This window comes from Dermacentor variabilis, chromosome 2 (genome assembly GCF_050947875.1).
Source record: "Dermacentor variabilis isolate Ectoservices chromosome 2, ASM5094787v1, whole genome shotgun sequence".
NCBI classification, from domain to species: Eukaryota; Metazoa; Arthropoda; class Arachnida; order Ixodida; family Ixodidae; genus Dermacentor; species Dermacentor variabilis.
The window spans coordinates 101,887,381-101,894,653 of NC_134569.1; the positions used below are offsets into that span (position 1 = coordinate 101,887,381).

General features: G+C 45.4%; 1 protein-coding gene across 1 annotated transcript in view; it reads right to left on the minus strand.

The window, feature by feature from the left end:
* Positions 1-2,434, minus strand: part of LOC142572416 (organic anion transporter 3-like) — a 45,819-nt gene extending 43,385 nt beyond the window's left edge. Inside the window, exon 1 of the mRNA XM_075681508.1 lies at positions 2,280-2,434. The gene's annotated coding sequence lies outside the window, so the exon portion shown is untranslated. The remainder of the gene's footprint in view (positions 1-2,279) is intronic.
* Between the last annotated feature and the right edge of the window lie 4,839 nt (positions 2,435-7,273).

Here is a 7,273-nt window from a genome sequence, read left to right on the forward strand (position 1 = left end):
AACAGCGGAAAGCCGCGCACTTGAAATGGAAACGAACAGAGTCTGCATTTTGTCCAGTTATCACAGGCCTCATGAGCAACTGGTACATGGGATAAGAGAACACCGCCATTAAGCTCTGGATAAAGGGCTTGAAATTATGCCTCAGTCTGGACACACCGACAGGGCTGGTTATGACTCCGTCGGGGACACCGCCCATGCAAGAGCCCGAACCCTTCCAATCCTCCTATTCAGAACCGACCCTGCAGAAAACTTCATTTCGTGACTAAAGCTATCACACACATACTGTTTTTTTATAAACTCCTTAACTGCCATCTACATACACTTTATCCATCCCTAAAGCTACAAGTGTCGTCAAAACTCCCCCCCCCCCCCTTATGGCGACATTGTTATGCCGCTTGTAACTCGGTATGGCATTTAGGCATACCAAAGCTTACTCGTTCCGCATTGAAATGGGTGATACGCCCATGTGTGTATCTTGTGAATCGACAAAAATTATTCAACACATTTTGTTCCATTGTCCCTGGCACGACGTCGAACGTGAATCTCTACGGACACCATTAAAACGGCGGGATTCTATGTCACTTTCGAAAATGAAGATCCTTAGACCATGGCCGTGAGCGTCGATGACACAGAAAGCAACGAAAGTGTTATTGTAGCACCTCAAGTCGAAAGGTCTCTGCAACTGTTTATAGGCTCACTGCGCTCCTTCAAATGCGCGCGAAATTATGCTCTATCCCCATCTACCTATTTTTGTCCCGGTATCCCCTTCTCCCAGTGCAGGGTAGCAAACCAGACGTGCGTGTGGTTACCCTTCCTGCTTCGATCTGTTCCGTTTCTCTCTCTGTCTCTCTCCCTCTCGTGCTGCCTGATTTACCCTGTCTAAACTCGGAGCGAAATCGCTTCTTTAACAGGACACCAGAATATTTGCGTTAAATATAAAAGGAGTTGTTGGAACTTTCCTTTCTTTAGAATGTATTCCTCGTCTACGTCTCTCCATTTATTTACTCCCCCTTTTCCTCTCATTCAAAGCAAAGTCGGGTTCCGTCCTGGTTAATGTACATGTCCTTCTTGTATCTTCGCGTCTTGATTTCATAAAGGGGCACTAAAGCAAAGCAAAAGACTAAATCAGTTTAGACGGATAATGTGTTATTTGAAAAACTGTTTTGTTTAACTTCGGAATAAGAGGTTGATTATTAAACGAATAAATGGTCAAACTTTCAGTTTTTTTTAAATTCGCGCTGGAATCCCCAACGCCAGTACGTCACCATGAAATCTGGGATTTCGAAGTATATTTTGGTATTTAGGCTACGTTGGCTCAGCATAAAGTTCCCGAAACTCGCCATGTTCAATGTTTGGCTCCTTTAGAACACAATGTAGCCTATTTTTACCGCTAAAGAATTACCTAGGCCTTAGAAGACGCTGTCATAATAAATGACGCCAGAGCGAGCTTATGAGGCAACTTCAAGGAGGCGTCTTCACCCGTTTTTTTTTATCACGCTTTTTCTGGCTTACCAAGTGTCTTATCGTAGTAAGAGTGCTGTTTTTGATATTGTAGAACGGTAATTTAATAATTCAGAAGAAAGCATGTTTTTCCTTTAGTGACCATTTTAAAATAGTTTGATACTTCAAGTCATGCTGCTCCTCCATGCTGCACTTAGTACAACGACCTGGGCGATATAGAACGCTTGATTTGGTAGCGCAAGCGCTTCTTTTCTCAGAGGAGGGTGCTTCTGGGCAGCACGAGAAGACCGTTTTCTTACGAGCTTGCCGAGCAGTTAGGTCTTCCGGAGGAACCACTGGAAAGTGTGCGTGGAGGTGTCGAACGTTACACTCAGATTTCGGCGAGGTAATTGATGAACCCATGGTGAACGCATACTGACAATACCGAAAGAGGCACTCAGACGGAGCAATAAACGGGAAAGTCTGCTAGGTAAACCCTGCTTGTAGCAACACAATTGTCGCCACCACCACAACTTGCTGAGGCCGACCACTCAGCTTCTTCTTTGTAATGAATCTCCTTGTATGTTCACACCTTCATTTTTCTTCGTTTCTAACCATGATTTCTAACCGCCTTGTCGTTGGTGTCTCCTTTAAATGAAGATCTGTTCAATGGCTGCCAACAGTGCCAATTAAATCCGAATAAATCACTGCATTCACTCGGTCCTTCAGCCTAACACAAGACCTTCTTTTCGTGGGCTACGGGTTAAGTTTAGCAATACAGGAATTCGTAAAAAAAAAATTAAAGAAGGCGAAAAAGATGCATGTGACCAGAAGCTCACCACTCGTGGGAGTGAACGTTTCCGACGGCTTGACAGCGGCGACGGCGGCAGCCCACATCCCCCGAAACGAGACTGCAGGTGATGAAACCACACACGCCTTGTGCCGCTGCTAGCGGCGAGTCCTCTCCAGTTTCTCAGCACCAAGTCATGCGCGAACTGCACGGCCCTCACTTTCACACACACACACGCACACACACACGCACACACACACATACACAAGCACACACACACGCACACACACACACACACACACACACACACACACATACACAAGCACACACACACGCACACGCACATACACATACACCTTGTTCCTTCTGGCCGTCTTTTCCCGTGCGAGAGTCGCCGGAGCGTCGTCCGACCGCCTCCACTTTATTACCGTCGTTTGTCGAGTGCATAGTGGCCGCTGTAAAGATAATGTTTACCGTAATTCGGCGGTCGTTGCAGACGATGAGAGCTCTTTGCCTCAGTTTCACCAGCAGGAGCTTGCGTTTTGTTGACGGTTGCGTTCTTTAGCGTGCTCAGCGCGGTGTAAGGCAAAACCGATAAATGGGCAAGGTGGCACGCTCATAATTAAGCAATTCAGTTCTTCCGGTCTCCCCTCTAAGAAGAGTTTCTTGAACTAGAAGTATGCAAAGTATTCGAAGCTATAGAGTCGTAGGCACCCACGGCTTCATTCAATTAACTTAGCCTGTCTCTGAAACGAGATCTACATTTGTCAGAAACAAGCTTTAAGTTTCCCGTGGTACTTACTGAGAATTAAAAATAAAACAACGATACAACGTTCAAAACTTTTTTGAAGCTTACACAAGCCGCCTAAAATTTTAAATTTACGAATTTCCATTGCTGCTAAGCAGTTGTACGAAAGTGCTCTTGTAAATTTTTCTACACGTAAGCGCGACCCGCTTCTCTCGCGTCCCCTCGCCCCCATGGAAACGCCCTGATCAACACGATCGTGACTGCAGATCGAAACATTCTGATAAAAAAAAAAATGAGCGACCCACGACGTTTGCCGCGTTATAACTGTAAGATTAAACACTCTGGTCGGTAAGCATTCCGTTGCACTAAACAAAGTAATAGAAAAGAAAAGCGAGTACCATAAAAACGTTCTCGGTTTCTTTCAAGACTTACGTAGTCACTCCGTGCGAGAGGCTTGTGGCAACTGTAGGGAAGGACTAGATGCTGGTTTAGCGGTCGTGCAGTCTCATGTTTGTGGTTTGCATGGGCTGCATGGGCCTATCTGAGCCCATGCATGGAGGGGTACACTTACAAAACAAGAAAAAAAAAATACAAATATTCAGGAAGCAAAAAAATTACAAACTCTAAAATTGTGCCGTCAACAACTGATTCGTTATAAAGAATCACTACTCTTTAGCAATCACAATATTCGAGTGTTCCCTTCACCACGAGTGCGCGCAAAAAATAAAAAATAAAAAGAAAAAATTTGAAAACGTTACTTTTTGTCTGATGGGGAGATTCAGAGTTTTGATGTCTGGTTAAACGTGATGGTAATGGGTGGAAAAACCGAAGAGGTGGTCTAGTTCGCTGTGGTTGCCCCCTCCATCCGCCGCGAATGCGAGAGGTACTCGGACCAAATACCGGTGCCCCCGGAAACCCACTGGCTCTTCTAATGAGTGCATTAGAAAATTATAAATGCATTAGCGCGCCGGAACGACCTTATCGATTGAACAACTTTACAAGTCTCACGTAATATGGTAGTACGGAAAGACGTGTGCGTAGATCAAAGAAGAAATTTGTGCCGAGGATATTCTAGTCGGGATCAAGAAAAAAAATAGATGGTCATTGAAAAAAGGTACGCGTATTGACAGTGATCTTTATTAGGTTGTTCTTATCCTTGTGATCTTAATAAAAGTCACTCCGTCTAGTATGTGGGCATACGCGTAAGAGTTGTGCAGCACTGTCATCGCCACAAACACGCCTGCCGAAATCAACAACTGGGCAGCTATAGGCACGAGCACATGTGCTCTGGTTCGCAGCCAATTTAGGGGCAGCAGGCTAACGGATCATAATACCTGTCTTGTTATCATGTAGCCCACCGAATTCCTAAGTAACCCACCGAATTCCTAAGTTTGCTTTCGCTAGTGTTTGAGGTTCTTTACTTTAGGTCAAACCCTTCTGGGTTCTCAGCGCTAGCGGTTTTTGAGCTAACCTGCGTCGCTTCTCCACGTAAGCGTTCATGATGTCACCCTGCAGGAAAAACAGAACCAACAGAAATAAAGCTTCATCGTTTCTTCGGGCTGTAGATGAATTTTAATTCTTGTCCTCTCATAACTTCGAAGCTTGGCCCCAACCGGCTGCTTGCGGAGACAAAAACGACTGCCATGTTTCCGAGGCCCCTCAGCAAGAAAGTGAATAAAGCAAACAAGTCGAAACGAAAGACGGATTGCGAGTTAATAGTCAAAACTTGTTACCAAGCTCAAGAATGAGCCATCACGGACTTTGATAAGTTGTATCGGCAGAATTCTCTTCATTAAAAAAAATTCCTCTCTCTTTCTCTCCTTCTCTCTTTCCTCTTATGACCTGGGCGCCTCGAGGTTTCCAGTGTACTGCTTACAAAAGCTCTCCATATTCCTCTTTCATCATATTCGGAATACAACTCAAAACTTGATATCCCTTCTATAGTTCCATTTCTATGATAACCCATCTAAATTTCCCATGACATGTTCCGCTAACAAAGCTACTATACATCATGGCAACATATCTGTTGTGCTCTGCCAAGTTGAAGCACCTCGATGTCATACACCGAGACATCTATCGCTTCGTTTTGCTGAAAACATCAGTCTGTGCCACGGCGCATCGTGAGCTCTTTGTCACAGGAGACTTTCGCTGCAGATGTTGGCAAAGGCAATATTTTGTAAGTCGACTGCCTAAGTATGATATCGCACAGCCCACAAATAAACAATCCGGTGTTGTGTCTGAAATCGTTTCGCTGAGCATGCCATCACCTTTCAGCGTTTACGTCCATGCAGAATAGCCGGTGAAAATGAAATTTCCCCTTTTCGTGACAATATCCAAATGCCAAACTAAAGAAAAAAAAAACTCGGTTCTTTTAACACGTATCATCGTGGTTGAGGTCAAATTCTTCGTTGTCCTGGAGTTGAACCCATAACAGCCACACTGGGCTGCCGCTTTGTGAACTGTGCAGCACTGACCTGGGCAGAGCTTCAAGGAAGCCTGGGGCTTTGACATAGGATCCGATCGCCGGGGCACATCGTAATTCAATACAAACGTAAAGGCTGATTCAGAAAGCAATAATTAGGTTTCTATGGCAGCATTGTACTAACAAGTGTGGAGAGCACATTTGTTCCCAGAGTACATTCTGCAACTTGTCTGTTTATCCGGACATTATTTCTTCATGAAAGACGGAGAGAGACGTTTGGGAAATTCACGTCAGTTCATCAACGCCAGGCAGTGTTCGACGTCGCAAATAAGGACGTTAATTGTGCATTGAGCTTATTAATTTTGTTTTTATTACCATGGTGGGAACAATTGGCCATTATCAGGTCATGACACGAAGCACCAACACATCGGCACAGTTATAGGGTGACCAACGTCCCGACGCAGAGTACGGACCGCGCTGTCGTACTTGGTCACGCACATTTTTACGCTGTAGTAAGAAGCCTCTGAAAGATTATAAGTTCTGGTTTTTCGACAGCCCGAGGAAGCACCCTACCAATGTCATCTTTGTCACTATACCGTATGTACCGATGACCGCCCCTGTTTTGTGCCCTACAATTCCATCTCCACTGACGGCAAGCGTTTACTTCGGACGCGCAGTAACTTCTTGCATCCATGAAAGCTCTGTGTCGCACTGGGCCGCTTTATAAACAATTAATAACTTGACCAGCCGTAATAAAGCTAAATTAGAATTCTACACGTAAATAAATGAGAGAGAACTTGAGACTACTGCATTAATACAAAAAGAACACTTATTCGTGCTGCAGTTTATTCTTTCAAATATATATATATTTGTTAACATTTAGCAAACACGTATCTGGCATTTCCATATATGTTGTTGCTGATTGCGAAATCCGACAATTGCGTAATTATAATTACGTAATTGTATGTATACATACGTGCACCCGCGAGAATACGCGAGAACGTCCTTAAAGCCGAAAGCGCAGCAAGCAGATTCTCAGACCGCCTTTGCGGAAGGGCAGCCCCCGGACGCTCGTGCAGAGGGCACCGTGACAACGGTGGCGTCGACACGAGCGTATTGCCTCCAATAAAATAACGGGCGCTCTTTCGCAAAGCGCAGGCCAGGAACAAAATGCAGCTTCGACTGGCGTCGGGTCGTCAGTTGCACGCGAACAGAGAGCGGACGCTCTCTTTTAAGCGCGCAACGAAACATCGACGGGAAATAATAAGCGACGTCGACAAGTAAGCCGACCTGCACGTACTACCTACTTCGAGAAAGCGTTGCCCGATGCTGCGGCGACTCAAACTATATCGAGGCCTTGTAGTGTACAATGAGCGGCAAATGTTTAAGGATTGCGACATCTGAGAAGAAGCAGAATACTTAAGCAGCCTGGGCACGGCGCCTGCTATTCAGATTTCCAGCTTGTACTAGAGCGTATGGTTTTACTGGCCTACGGTCACGAAGGGCTCGGGAAGTCAATGCTTTGTCAGTTATCACGGTCCGTAATCGTTCAGGCGGACTTTAGTTGTAGTCGTGGGTGCAAGCCGACTATGGTAAAGAAAATCCCGAGAAATCGACTTGCACACCTAAAAGCATGTATGGTTTTGGTGTCTGCAGCGTTGCCATACCTCATAGCACCATTTGCAGACAGAGATGCCGTGGACCAGGCGGCATCTCGTTTCTGTTTCAGAAAAGACGCCATTCTTAAAAAGAACTTCGTCTCCTTCGCTGATTCGCGTGGCGGCGTGGTATAACGGGGTTGAGAAGCTTTTCATGGAGAGAAAATTCATCCGCCTGTCCTCGTGTATTTACGTGCCTATCCGCCATGGTGGTC